At 52.6% G+C, this 15,097-nt stretch overlaps 1 protein-coding gene across 1 annotated transcript in view; it reads right to left on the bottom strand.

The window, feature by feature from the left end:
- ZMAT4 (zinc finger matrin-type 4) overlaps positions 1-14,318 on the bottom strand; it is a 99,607-nt gene extending 85,289 nt beyond the window's left edge. The window contains exon 1 of the mRNA XM_013194451.3: positions 14,221-14,318. The gene's annotated coding sequence lies outside the window, so the exon portion shown is untranslated. The remainder of the gene's footprint in view (positions 1-14,220) is intronic.
- Between the last annotated feature and the right edge of the window lie 779 nt (positions 14,319-15,097).

Genomic DNA, 15,097 nt, shown 5'->3' with positions numbered 1-15,097 from the left:
TGAAGACAGCCCTGTGCCCACTAATTACTTTGGCATGTGGGCAGTGGGCAGACAGCCAGGCTCTGCGTTGAATTAAGCAATTACTCTTCTTGGAATCGCTCTCCTGTCTCTGTGCTTTCACGGCAGCCTTTCTGCAGCAACACTTGAAGGATTCGCTGCTGCATGGTATGTCCCAAGTGCAACATCCAGCGTTCATCCAAACAGAGCCATTTCCCCTGTTCTTAAAGGCCACTGTATAAGGCAGGGCCTTGGTACAGCAATACAATGACTACTCAGCAGCCTGCAGCCAGAAGGGCCCGGCTGGTCACAGTGCCTACTCACATTTGCATCTTGAGCACAGACATGATGCACTCAGCCTTTTCCTTTGCCTGCAGAAGCCTGCGGTGTCCACCTACAGGCTGCTGTAACCATGCGGCCCCTTCAGATCCCTTCAATCTGCATAGCCCACAAGAAGCTTTGAACCCTGATGCCTGCAAAGGCCTGTGCCTGCTGCCATCGGACCGCCGCGTGCTGCTGCTGAGAGCTCACCGCAGGGTGACCTGTGGTGAGTCAAGGTGAAATAACCGGGCAGCTAAAAATCACCCTCTGGTGGGTCAACACCAGCTGCTAGCACTTGACTGAAGCGTAAAATGTTCACCAAGAGCGTGCTGTGACATGGTGCCGCAGTCAAGCTGGAACGCAAAGGGCCAGCAACACCCCAGCTGGGTTCTGCTCTCTTTATAGCTGGACTGCTCTGGACCTGAACAAGGGTTTGTGTTCCCGGTCATCAGCAACCCTGCACTTTAGGGAGGACAGCATTATATTTGGCTCCGTGCCTGAGCTAAATGCTGCCCTATCCATCAGCAGTTTGGCTTCTCACTCATGGGATGGGCTTGATCTTGAAACCATCTGTTTTCCCTCAGCTTGCATTCAGCTTTCACTTGGACAGCAGAGGCCTTTCCAGCTACAGCCCCTGGGCATGGGGATGGGGAATCCTCTCCCTTTGCTGCTCTCTGCAGCTGAAAAGCAAGTCTGACTGCAAACACGTGCCAATGAACCTTCCTTTCCAGGTAGAGATGGGTCTGGCAGGACTTGCTATGGAGAAAGACCAGAGAAGTAGCAATGGGACAGAGCTCAGAGGATGCAGTTGGAATGCTCAGGCTGGATCCCTGCAGCAGGGCAGATCCCAAGCAGTTTAGAAATGTTTGGTCTGTGCTAACCTCACACCGAATGGAAAAGGTCTTCAAGTAAAAGGTCCTTGGTCCAGTCTAGGACTCCAGGAAAGAAGCATGCTGTTAGCCGTGGGAAGGAACCTTCAGCAGCGAGAGCCTGTGATGGGTAGTTTTCCTCATGCAGTATTCACTTTAACCTGTCAGTGTGTTTTCTGCTCCCAAACAAATGCAGTCTGGATTTTGTCACCAAAGGGCTCCAAGTGTGCTGGTTGTGGCTTGGGGCTTTGTTTCTTTTCCAGGGAGTGTAACCAATATGAACTTTTCAATGAATTGGTCCTTCCATTCCTCTTTGAGATGCCTTTGCTTGACTTCAAGGCTGTAACTTATTGACAAGTTGGTGTAAACACATTCTGAAAGGCACTAGCAGGCAGCAGTGCCTCTGTGCTGCGCACAGTGTTGCACATCTCCACAGCAGAGATCACCAATGGATCATCGCGTGCCTCAGCTGGGGAGGATGGAGCTGGGCTCTGGACTGCACCTCTCACATTTGCTTGCCTGGCAAACAAGTGGTGAAATCAGGCCACAGGCAGCTTCTTCTGGCCACTGCCCTGTGGTCCCACATCCCCGGCCAGGTCCAACCTCAGCAGGCTGTCGCCAGGACAGTTTCTTGCATCTCAGAAGAGGCTGATCCCCGGGTTCTCAGGAAAGCCCATCAGCCTGGCAGGAGGGGATCTGGTACACCTGGTAGTCCTTGCTTGAGGGCCCTCTCCACCAAACTGGAGTTTTTTCTGGGACCTGGCTCCTGGAAGCTGGGCGGCAGTGCAGGGCAGAGGGAAGGAGCTGTGCAAATCCAGTCTCCTTCCTGGGGACCACTCAGAGTTCGCCGGCCGAGCCGCACCAAGCCAGCTCCAAAAATCCTCATAAATGAGCTGCACAACCCTGTGCACCCCTAGTGCTGCAAGAGGGAAAAAAAAGCTTTTCCTGCAGATGTTTCCCATTCACTGGGACAAATTTGGACCTGGTATAAGCCAGTGCAATGCACAGAGGAGCTATATTAGAAATAGCCTCCCGTGCTGACACCCAGCTCAGTAACTCCTGTCCAACCTGGTGGGGACGCCATGTGATACCCCTTCAGTCTCTCAGGAGCTTATCGCGCCAAGTCTGCGAGATCAGGTGAGGTACCATATAGTGATGATAACGAAAACCAGCTGCCGGGGAGGCGTCTGGAGACAGCAGCAAACTGTCAGGCTCGGGATAAGCAGCGTCTCCGAGAGCACGGAGACAAGATAGCTGCACCTCCGGGAGGGCCCCGCAGAGGTCACTTCGCAGGAGCGGATGCGGAGGAGGTTTTCATGTTAACCCTTTGCTTGGCTCGGCGTGGCGCCGGTCAAATTCAGGTCGCCACCAGCAACCGCCGAACGCCGCCAGCCGCCCGGGCCCCCCCCTCGCTGCCCCCGCCGCCGCCAGGGGGCAGCCGCCGCCCGCGCTGCGGGGCCCGGCCCCGGCCCCGGCCCCGGCCCCGGCCCCGGCCCCGGCCCCGGCCCCGGCCCCGCTCCCGCCGGCCCCGGCCCCGCTCCCGCCGGGCCGCTCGGTGCCGTCGCTCAGCGCTGCTCTGGTAGAAGGGGGTCGCTTATCCTGGCTCCTGAAGCTGATCCTGAGCGACCGCACAAAACGCTGCCCGAAAGCGGCTCTCCCCTCTGCTCGTTGCCTTTGAGGGGGGGTTGTGAGAGCGATCGGTGGCTGTCCTGCTCTAAACCACAACAGCGACTCACGGAGAAACCAGCGCGCCCGTTCCGTCCCGGGCATGCCCCCACTGGCAGCAGCCACTCAAGCCGTTAAACTGCATTTTTGGGAGCACCACCAGCTGCCCAGCCCAACTTCAAGAGAGCCCATCGGCACGGAGCAGGCAGGCAGCCCAGCTAGCAGCTCTTGAACCAGCTGAGTTTAAAGCAGCTCAGCCAGATCAGACAGAGCACCCAGTTCTGTCCAAGAGTCCTACCAAAGCTAGGGAGCGTAAAAGCAACTTCAATCCACAGAAATAAATCGGGAACCTTGAGCCCAGACACAACCAAGCTCTGTAAGAGCTTTAGGGCTGGCAGAAACCCTCCCTGCACTTTGCTTTCTGAATTATGGTACCCATTGTTTTGACAGATCAGTGATTTCCAGTGTCTGCCCGAGCTGTGAGATCTCTCAGAAAGGCACTGTCATTTCTCACCTAGTTTCACAGCATTTGCTGTCTTTCCAAAACCGGCAGCCAGCACCTGCATTGTGACGCCCTTGGGTAGGGACTTTCCTTTCATTGACTTTATCCCTGCGCAACAGCAGCAACGGAGCAGAGAGAACGACATCAGCCCTTTCCTGCGAGGAAAGGCAGCCGCCTGCCCAGCTGTGCTGTCACGGCTCATCTCATGCCCCAGAGGCTTGAAGAACCTGCCCTGCCCTGGGCACAGTCCAGCTGATCCTCCCTCAGCCAGGCAGCCTGCAGGGCTCTTGAGCTGCTAGAAGCCCTACCCCATCCAAAGACCTTTTTCCTCTTTGGCATCTGCATCCCAGCACTGGTGGCATTTGTCCTCAGCCAGCAGGTGACTGAACAGCCCCCAGGGCACATCAAGTCACATACTGTAAGACAGCAACTCCGGGCTTCACTGGAAACACACTTTTTAACCTCCAGATGCATTTGGGATCATCCAAGGGGCTGCTGTTGGCACAGAGCCTGGTGGTTTGGCAGATACAACTCTAAAGAAAAAGGGGAGGAGGGAACTGGTGGAAAAATGTCCCCTCCAGTCCTCTTGTTGAATTAAACCACATGTATATTTTTAAAATACAGCGGAAAGGAACAACTCTCCGGCACATGTTTGAGAGCAGTGTCTTATTTCAGAGATTTCAAAAAATTAGTGGCTGAATACTGAAACAATATAGCCTTTAGATGGAGGGCATTTGGAAGTGATTAACAAGCCTGAACTCATGCATTCAAAATAAAAAGTTAGTACCTCACGCTGGTAACAACTGTCAGCTACTAAAAATCTGAGGAGGGGGGAAGAAATCAAACTCAATCCTGCATAATCTAATGCTCTAAGCCAGCGGGAGACCACTAGCAAGCATGCCAGCCCATGCCTTCCCCAGGCGCATCGCCCCAGGCCTTGCGGCCGCCCGTACCCCACACCCCATCTCGCCCATGCTGCGCCCCCGGGGTGAGCAGAGCCCAGCAGCCTCATCCCGCAGGAGCTGTCGGAAGGAGCATGACCTTGGCAAGACTCTGCAGGAGCAAGCGAGGGGCTAAGCAGCAAGGCTGGGCTTTGCAAGGAATTGTCTGCTTCCACTCCCGGCCTTCCTGTCTTTTAAGTGATAATAAAAAATGAAAACCTGCCCAAAAGTAGCTGCGCTGCGTCCCGAAGGAAGCCCTGCCAGCTGAGCACTGGGATGTAAATGGTGCAGGAAGGAGCTCACCGTCCCTTTGAACATTAAAGCCTGCTCGGCTTTTCAGTGACTGCTCAGCTGAGCAGCAAGAAACTAAAGGGATCCAGTGCTGCGTTGGTGGTATCAAGATCAAACAGTATAGCAAAACTTACACCTCCTGCTATAATGCAGAAGCTGCTTCTCCGGCACAGTCCGGAGCTTTCCTGAGAACACAGCAAGACGGGGCTGTGCACGCTCACTGCTGCCTTTCTGCGGGGAAGGGGAAAGAAAGCAGCCCCGTGGCCAAGCACTTAGCAAAAACTAATTGCTCAGTAATGATCTTCCAATGGGCCCATGAAAAATGCTTTGAATTTCCATTACTCCACACATCTGGGCCAGCAGTTTAACAGCACATCCGTGCGTGTGAAACCTGATGAACTGGCTGCAGATGGGTCTGCATGGATGTCGAGGAGGAGATTTCCTGGATCTTGCATCACCATCCTACAACATCACAGCCCAGCACAGAGGTGGAACAAGCTAGGCTTTACTTTCTAAGCCCAAATGCCCGAGACTCCACTAAGACCAAAGTGAAATCTGGTTTTTGTCTTGGGTTGGAGGCACAAGCTTCCCGATTGCTCTGCAGAATGACATGGGACAGCCAGGAATTGGGTGAGCAGTCAAGCTGCCTGGTGAGAGGCCTTAGAAGAGCACAGAAAGGCAGTTCCCACTAATCCCATCCAGGCAGAAAGATTTTATGAGCTTCTTCTCTGCCTCACCGTGATCAAAGACAGAAGGAAACAGACAGGAAATACATTTCTTTAAGAGTCCTGCAGCCATCAGCTGGCAAGACCACATGAACCTGCTTTAGGGCTGGGTCTCCCCTCAGGAGCATCTTCTCCATGCAGTTTGATTGCACAGCCTTGGTGCCTACTTGGGAGCCAAGCTCCAAGGCCCTGGTTTACAGGCAGATGGGGATTTAGACAGCTGCAGCTGGAGGGGACTGCTGGGGACACGTCCATCTTGCCTCCGCACCCAGGGCTGGTGTCCCAGCTGAGGTCAGGGTGCACCCAGGACTGCCCACCCCGCCCCAGCACACCCAGTCCCACAGACCCCATGCACAAGCCAGAGGGGAGGCGGTGGGATCGGGGCAGGATGCCACAGCACACCCCGGCCAGGACAGGGCTGCTCTACATTGTGGTCACGAGCTGTACAGACATGAGCTTCCCCACGTCTCACGTCTGAGACCTTAAAGAAAAATAGACGTTTTGAATTTGCTTCAGTGGAAAGAAATGTTGGTAACATGACCAACATCTGGGAGCTTAAAATGAAACCAGACTGTTCCTCCACTGCAAGAAGTGAACATCCTCGGCACAGGGAGCCTGGCAGCCTGTGTCACATACCAGCAGGGCCACGGGGACACGCCAGAGGCTCCTGCCCCTGTGCCAGGAGCCTCAGCCTGAGCAGCTGCTGTCCCCCAAAATGGGACAATGTCCTGGACTGGCCTGCAGCTTACCTAGGCTGCGTTCCCCGTCATGCGTTTTTTCGCTGCCTTAACCAAGATTTGTGTGCTGCCACACACTTGCACACTGGTAGTGCTGTCAGAGGCAGAAGACATTTAGCACCCTCAGAGCAGGCCAGATGCACTGGCAGAGCCATCCCAAAACCCCCTGCTTGGCCAGACCGAGCTCCCCAAAGCCCTGAGCTGTCCCCATCCCAGACAACTTCCCCTGGGCACCTCTGGAAAGAGGACCCCATTGAGGGTCCCTCATAGTCCCTTCTCTGCCCCCCACCAAGTCTGACAGCTCCCTCCAGCACACACCTGCAGACAGTGACTGGTGTCCACAGATACAGACAAACACAACCTGATAGCAGCACACAGCACCCCGCTGCTTCTGGGTGAGAGATGCTCACAAAAACCTTGCACACTGTCGCATGCCTTTTGTTATGCCAGCCCATGTGGCTCTGCAGGACTAGTGGTCAGTGAAGGAGAGGCTTCCAGCAGCAAGGCACAGAGCAACAGCTGCCACATACTGCGCGCTTCACGCCCATGCCACAGTTGCCTCCCTTTTGCTCTAAATTTGCACTTTTGCCTGTTGCCTCAGAGTTTCCCATTGTGCCCAAAGAATTAGACTCTTCAAAATCTGGCCCAGGGGCAGCCCCATGTTTGTTGTCTGAATGCACTGGGAACAGGAAGAGCATTTGCACACCAGCAAGGAGACCAGCTGCCAGGACCTGGACCTCATGGTATCTCCTGGCAATGGCATTTGTCTCTTTCCCACTCTCACAGAGAGGAGCTGCTGCCTCCTGTGGTCCCACGCATCCCTCCACCTCTCCCCAAAGATGAGAATCCATGTCCAAGTAGAGGAGCACACTGTGGGGAATAGGTGGTGGTGCTGCACAGAAAGCTCTCCGAGCCAGGGGATCCAGCTCTTGCTAATCTGCTAGAGCTGAAGCATGAGTAGCTTTCTTAGCCAGAAGGCAGTGAATGCAATTCTGATTCCACTCAGGAGCATTCCTGAGCACAGATCATTATTATTATTTTCTTGTTTCTTTAATGGTGTTGAACATGCTCGGAGACCCTTAATCACAGAGGAGATTACAGCAGACTCCCAGAGGGCTAACGAATCAGCCAAGGAAGGCCAAGAATAGCTGCGCTGACAGCACTCTGCCAGGCAGCTCACAGCCAGCCAGGAGCAGCCCCGGGGGGCCGGGGGAGCAGCCCCTCGCTGCACCCCAGCAGGGCTCCCACCACACTACGGGAGGGTGGAAGAGGTCGGGGGTGAGCCTCCCGCAGCGCTGCTGGATGCAGGATGCCCACTCTGCATTCCCAGGCCTGATGTCTGCTCCCCGAGCATGTTCCCCAGAGCTGCCCCAGGTGTCCATCCATCCATCCCTGCCATCAGCACCAGCCGTGGGGCCAGGAAAGACAAAGAGGCACCGTTTTGTCCCGCGCCACGCGGGCTGTGCAGCAGGGGCTGCTCGCTGGCTTGGGAGAGGTACTGAACCCCAGCAGCTCTCCTGCAGCCATTCGCCCCTTTTAGGGGATTGCAGTGCTTTGAGCACTGTGTTGGGGACAGTTTTTGTGTTTGAGCGCGCTGTAAAGCTGTGCTTGTAAGCAGCAAAACATTTCTAAATGCGCCTCGGCAGGCCATCACAGAGCTCCCGCACCCCAGGTCTGCTCTCTCCAGCTCTGCGGGGCTTTTGTGGGGGAAACACAAGGCTGCCTCTTCACAGAGCACACAGCATTTTCCCTTGATATCAATCTCATGGTTTGTCCTTTAATTTTGTACAAATAAAATAAAAAAGATGAATATTTTAAGTGAAGTATGTTCCTTTGTATGACACAAGGAATTATGAATTGATAAAGATTTCCTATTATCTTTTAAAATCTACCACGCCAATCCTTCAGCAAGGCTCTACACGTAATTGCAAGCAGATGTCTTTCTCTGCTGACACGTTAAATAGAAGCAGAAAGACCCACTGCTATCTCCCATCAACAATTTGCACCAGAGCAGAGAACAGATTTTCACAGAACAGAACCGCTGGAGGAGAAGGGAGATTAAGTTCCTACAGACCGGGCGTCTAAACAGTACAGCAAAACAAGGCAGCTCGGGAAAACAATGAACTCTAACAGTCCCTAATCCCAAAGTAACCAAAAGCTTTTGTGAAGGAAAATGAATTTGCTGAAACCAATACTGCCGGAGTCCAAAGAGAGTTTAGAGACTGAGGTAATGCGCTGCAAAGGCGAGATTATCCAGCCAGCGGCTCCGTACACTGGCGCTCCACGCAGCGCCCGTACGCCAGGCTGCCCACAGACGTCTGTGCTGCCCGGCGTCCGTCCTGGGACCTCCGCCCCCTCTCCCACCCTGCTGAACCCAGCAAGGCAGCTCCGAGCTGCTGACCCAGGGCTGGTGTGGCTGCTTCCAGCCCCCCTCTGCCCCCCATTAGCCCTGCTCCCAGGAAGGAGCGGGGCTCCCCGGCCCCCGGGGGTGGAGGCCGCAGGGCCGGAGCCTGCCCCCGGCCTGCAGCGGAGGCCCTCAGGCCGAGCCGAGTCCCGGCTGCTCCACAGCAGCCCGGGAATTATCAATAGAAGTGGAAGTGACAGGGTGTTTAGCAAACATTAAACCCAGGAAGCTTAAAAGGTCTTTCAGGATTATTAAATAAACATTTAGGGTGAGTGAGAGGGAAGAATATGAAATGGTGAAGAAATTGTAAACACTCTGGAGAAGGCGGTTAGGGGCTACAGTAATTCAGCTGGGCAGCACAATGTTTAATAATTAAAGTAGTATCACCCATAATTATGCCTCAGCTCTCTGGCAGGTATTAACTCAGGGGGAGACACTTTTATAAACATTTAGCCTAGTATTAACATTTTATTGAGACGATTTAACATGAAACCTTACACATGCCATCTCGGCTGCCCACAGTCGCCACATGCCTCTCTCAGACCTGGGCTGGCAGCAGATCCACGGCCCCAGCCCCACACCACGGGATGCTGAGAAGGTCCCATCCCCATAGGGGCTCAGCTGAGCCCATGGCCCAGGGTGGTGGGGACAGCACGACCCTCAGCACCACGCACGCTCTGTGCTGCTCCGGCAGCGCTGCCCCTCACCCTGCCGCACTACGCCCCTTTACGGTTTCTGTGGGGGTTCAGCTTCCACGTCCCAACATCTCCCAGGAGTGTGAGCACCCCCTTAGAGCTACCTGCAGAGTTTCCTGGCAGCAGCTTGGGAAACCCTAAGTAATGGGATTTTATTTGGTACAGAGCATCTTGCCCAGCAAATAAACCCATGGCTTTGACTTAAAAAGCAAATCAAACCTGGGTCTGCAGATCCGCTCCTCCTGATGTGCATCGTATTAGACACCATTGCCAAAATTAATGACCCTCAAAACCAAAAAAGCCTAGCATTCATCTCAGTCAGTTTTACCCTCAGAAACAAGGCTTGAGATTAACTGTTACTCCCCAGTTTAAGCCCACTTTAGATCACACATGGCCACGTACTAAATTGCCTTGGACCTTCCACAAACAAGCTCAGTCTTCTCCAAATCCATGATTTACCCCTGCTGTGCAACAACTAAGGAGACCATCTGGGCTGGGTGTGATCACCCACCCTGGAGGACAGCTGGTTTAAAGGCATCATTTGCTTTGGCTAAAGGAATTGTAGTTCATTCTTTGTGTAGTCTAATGTAGTTATGAGCACTGTACGTGAGAGCCTGTGCACATGCTTGCCTGCCTGCCAAAGACAAATGCCCCAATCTCTCCATTTCTTTTCAAGAAACAGCGGAGACTTGCTCTCCACAATCCTGCTGGGGCTATAATTTATTAATACACAGCACCACCCCTTCTAGCAAATTAATCTCTCAACCACATTAACGACTCAAGAGTTTGGTGAAGGTCAGACTGAGATAGTGAAGCTCAAAGGCGTAGGTTGCAAACAGTAAAACATTCCCCAAGCTGAACTAAACAGAACACTTTTAGTGACTGTACCAAGGTACCTTCACATTTAGGATTCCTGGCAGCAGTGTGGGACCAGCAACGGGACCAGCTGATTGCCATCAGCACTGAAACAAGGGCACAAGCACCCAGAAAACCTGTCAACATATCTGTTTTTGTTATCTTCCTTTCTTATTATTTGTGAAACACTCCTTGCTGAGGCACAAATGGCCCATCAGTACCTGTTCTGTGGCAGCTGTCTGGCACATGGACTGAGGTCTCAGAACATCCCATTCTGGCCATCAGGACCCATAAACTTGGATCTGTGTGGACAAGAGCCTAGAGGAAAGGTCAGCATTTCAGTGCTCCACAGTGCAGGACAGGGCTGTCGCTGACAGCAGCCCCATGAGGGACACCACCTTGGCAGGGACCCTGCCAGCAGCAGGGACAGCCAGAGCACTTTGTCAGGGCACAGGCTACCGTTTAGGAAGCACTTCGTGACAGGGCCACTTGGCTTCCTCACACAAAAGCGGGGAGTTGCACACCCTAGGGTGATCTGAGATTCATGGGTGCAGTTGGGACAGGCAAGTCAGAGCATCCTCCCCAGGCACACGCCGGGTCAGGGCAGAGCACACCACCGAGGCCGCTTTGTGCGATGTGACTCACAGCCATCGCATGGTGCTTTCTATTGCTCCCAGCAGATCTTTCTTCTGTAAACTGGGTCCAACCCACGCAGTGCAACCACAGAGGGTCTCAAACCAAGCGGCTCCCTGCACGTATAGGTGGGAGTGGAGAGCCGGGTCCCGCAGGTGGCCAGAAGCCCCAGCCCATGCTGGCTGCCATCAGGTATGGCTCCTTCCAGACACATCCTGGCTTTCCTCCGTCTCCTTGCCAGAGCAATGACTTGGCAACCGTCTCCTGTTTGTCTCTAAAGGAAAAATGTTACCAACACCAGTGAATTTCCAGGCTGTGCACATTTCTGCAGAAAAGCGGGACTGTTTGCTGATTGCTCGCGGCTCTCCGGATCTTGGCAGGCTGCAAGCAGCACCCACTGTGCAGCAGAGCGCTGATGCCCCCGCGCTGGCAGGAGCAGACAGATCCATCACGCCGATGTGCCGCAAGGAGACAGGGCCAGGCCTCCTGCGGGCTCTGGCAGCCGCTGGCACCTCCTGTGCCCCAGAGCCAGGGGTGCAGCAGACCCCACGCCAGCGACGGAGACAGCATTCTTGTGGCAGGCGGCCGGTCCAGAGGAGATTCCAGCCTCCGCCGGGAAGGTCTTGGAACAAAGCTCTCATTTTCCAAAGGCTGGGAGGCTTCCGCAGCGCAGCCGGCCACCCTGACAGGTCGACCTGCAGCTCGCCCTGTGTGGCTCTGCTCAGGGAAGCTGCACACTGCAGAGCCCCTGGACCCCACACATGGGGCGAGAGGTCTCAAACAAGTGGAGGAGCCAGCCAGACCCCCTGCCCCCCTCCTGAGAGGGGCATTCAAATGTGACTTGATCATCTCTAGACTATAAAAGGGGTAGCATGATCAGGGGCTCAGGTGGAGTCAGCTAGGAAATAAAAAGTCTGAGCCCTAGCAAAACAGATTGCTAAAGCACTTGCAAAAGATCCTGGAAGACTTTTTCCCCTACTTCAACTAATGGAGGACTTTCTCTGCAGCAGGGCAGTTGCAGCATGTACAGGGCTTGGCTGGGCATTTCTTGGCTGAAATGGAAAAAAGAGACTGTGCGTCAGGGAATAATGGTTTCCAAACACAGCTCTGGCCTTGGGGTGGAGATTGACTTTAATTACGTGTGTGCGCATCCTTCCTAAGGGTCATCCAGCACGGCTCACTGAGAAAGCAGCAGCCACTGAAACGCCGCGCAGCATTTTCCCTGTAACATTACTGGGGCAGAAGGAAAGGGTGTTTCTGATGCTGCCCGTGGATGCGCTCACAACCCACAAACCCTTTCCTGCCTGCGCAGAACGTATCTGCAGGGCAGCGTGCTCCTCCCAGCTCCTCGGGGAGGAGTGATGCCCACACAAGTGCAGTTGCTCAGGCGGGAGGCAGGAGCAGGGCGAGCAGAGCAGCTCTTCCCACGTCCGTGTGCCCTCCCATGGCTCAAGGCTCACTCAGACAGAGCTGGGAGCTTGGTATTCATTTATCCTTGATGGATCTTTTTTCCACAAAAGTGTCTGAAAGGAAAGGAACCATTTCTCTCCCACTTCCTGTTCTGTTCATCATCTCAGGACATTACAAGCTCCCTGTCTGTGCTCTGTACATCTCTCTCAGGCTATGCTTTGTGTGGCCACATGAAGCAAGACACCCTTTGCTTTACGAGGTTGGAGCATAAACATCCTTCCCAATTGTAAAAAAAAAAAAACAAAAAAAAAACACCTACACAGCTCTCTACCACTCCTGTAGGACATCAGATCCTCAGTCAGAAGTGTGAAGGGAGACAGTTGGCATTTTGCGACTTCAGGCTGCATCAGCACATGTCCTAGCAAAAGCTGAGCACCACCAAAACAGAGGAGGGCTTTGATGGGAACTGCTGTTAAACCCTGCCTGGAGGGCAGCAGCGCTGCACTAGGACCAGGAAAACACAAAGCATTTTCCCTTCCAGACACTGTCACCAGGCTGCCAGAGCAGCTGGGGCACATCACCTCCCCATCCTGCGCAATATTAATAGAGCTCCACGTCAGACACACCAGGCTGGTATCTGCTCTTCTCCAGGAGAAGAAATCCTCCCTAATTGCTCAGCTGCTCTTTCCAGCCACGCATTCCCCAGCAGGGGTCAAAGCAGAACACAGACTGCCAGTGACATAAAAAATTAATTGTGGGATAGATGATGACTTTTGTATAGCATAAAAAGAAAACTGTATTTGTTTAAAACTTAACTACAAACTGAAGGCCAGAAACTCAATTAACAGGCAATGCTCAACAGAAAGAATGCTGGAGCAAACAAGATAAACATTATTGGGAGGATAAATTGAGTCACAAGAGGATGATATTTTACTTTATGCAAGATTCATACTTCAGACAAGCCCAGAGCAGGCTGTTAGCAAGCCTGAGGCCCTTGTCCTCCCAGTTAGCTGCTGCAACCCTCGACCAAGTTAGAAGCAGTTTTCTATGGGGGACAACACACAGGCATGATAGATGCACTTCTGTGCAAGACCCAAGCATCACCGAGTCTCGTTCTCAGCCTCTTGAATAGAGAGATTCATCTCTGAGTTGACAATGGGAGCCTAAAATGAAGCACATTCAGGGGTCAGCAAAGATCTGAAGTTCTGCCCTAACTTGAGGCATTTCTTTCCACCACCAGGATTCAGCACACGGAATGTTCTGCCCAGTCCTAATGTCACTGAAAGCATTCACACAGACAGGGCGTACGCAAAATAGACCTGAAATTCAGCCCCCGTTTGTTATATGGAGCAGAGCCTTGTAAAGCAAAAGGATGATACATCTGACTCGAGATAATACAGTCACAGCACAGCACCCCACAGACAGCACATCCCCCTCCTCAAGCACCCCACGGTCCCCAGTGAGGCAGAAAGGGACGTTGTATCCCAGCAGAGAGGCGCGTCTTAGACTGAGATTTACTTGAACACTGTAACATAAATAGAACTCATGATAACAATCAGTATTTGAACAAATTCTAGCGTAACATACATCCTCAAACTGCACAAATGCCAGTCTTCCTGCTCCCAGGGACCACTAAGTCGGCAGATACCCAACTTCTGATTTAAGCAGTCTTTCATGCTTTCCTGTATCAATAAGTGTTTGTTTGCTCCTCCATACAAACCTGCACAAGCATAACTCTCATTTCACACATCTTTGACCCACAGTTTACACTTACCACATTTCAAGCCTCAGTAACCTTCTCTTCGGGGAGAGCAAAACAGCTACGAGGAGAGCACACATACCCACATGCAACAGTCAGCTACGAGTCTTGCTTTCTACGTGAGCTAAAAATACTCCAGGAATTAACAGTTTTCTTTTCTAATCAAGTTTTACCAGAAGGTAGTAAAAGAACTGCTTGTAAATTTTTGATAAACACATCGACTACCTTCCTGCATCTCTGCAAACCTGGTGCTTATGCTTTAATCCATAATTACAGAAAAAGCCACAGTGAAACTCCAGCAGCAGGAAGTCACGGAGGAAAAAGCTCAGCCTTAATCCTGGCTTCACCCACTCAACTACCCCAGACACCAAGCCTGAACCATGAGGAAGACAGCAGAGCAGAGCGGCAGGCCTTACCTGCTCTCATGGTCACATCACACTGCTCCGGGGGGTGATGTCTCTGGCCAGAAGCACCATGAAGTGAGAGCTCCCCACTTTCCCCCCAGCTATCAAACCTCTCCCAGGCACCTGACCCCCAGCCCAGGCTTTAATGCCTTCGTACCAGCTGGTTGTTTCTCAAATGATGGGTGGGTGATTGCTTTGATCAAAGTAACTGAGCGCTGCAGCCAGGACTGCCTGGCTGAAGGGGGCAGGGGTTTCCAGGATAGGTGCTTGCTTTCCCTGCAACTAGCTACACCAAATACAAAGTTTCTGTAGGAAATAACAGGAAAGCAATTCCTGCAGACAATACTGTGCTACGAGGGGCTTGCTGCCTGCCTTTCTTTGCATTGGTGTGGGCTTCAGATAGCTGGTGTGTAACAGGGATATTTAGTGGGGAACAACTGTACTGATGAAGTACTGTCCAGCAGTAGTGATCTGACCACAGACTTTTCTGTCTCCAACACTGTGAATCTATGGTTTAAGTTTTTGCATTGTTCCTTGCCAGGCGGCAGTGGAGATATGCTGTCTCACACAAAGACAATGCACTGAGGCCCTCAGATGTCAGCACCACATGGAATGAGTAACGCAATTGATATGGAAAAGGCAATAATAAAAACAACTTCGAAAGAAAAAAAAAAAAGACATTTTATTGAGAGGTCTTCTTGCTCCAATCACAGAGGAAAGAAAACAGAAGCTATAATATGTTTATATCAACCACAAGTTTAAAATAAAGCAAAACAATCAAGCACAGACTTCTTTGTCAAAATATACTGTGAGAAAAGCAAGCAATGCTCTGCTGTAATAGGCATTGTGCTCATGCAAGATTCCCACAGGCACCATGGTCTCCTTGCAC

This window comes from Anser cygnoides, chromosome 26 (assembly GCF_040182565.1).
Source record: "Anser cygnoides isolate HZ-2024a breed goose chromosome 26, Taihu_goose_T2T_genome, whole genome shotgun sequence".
Classification (NCBI taxonomy): Eukaryota; Metazoa; Chordata; class Aves; order Anseriformes; family Anatidae; genus Anser; species Anser cygnoides.
This window is presented reverse-complemented; position numbering and strand designations above follow the sequence as displayed.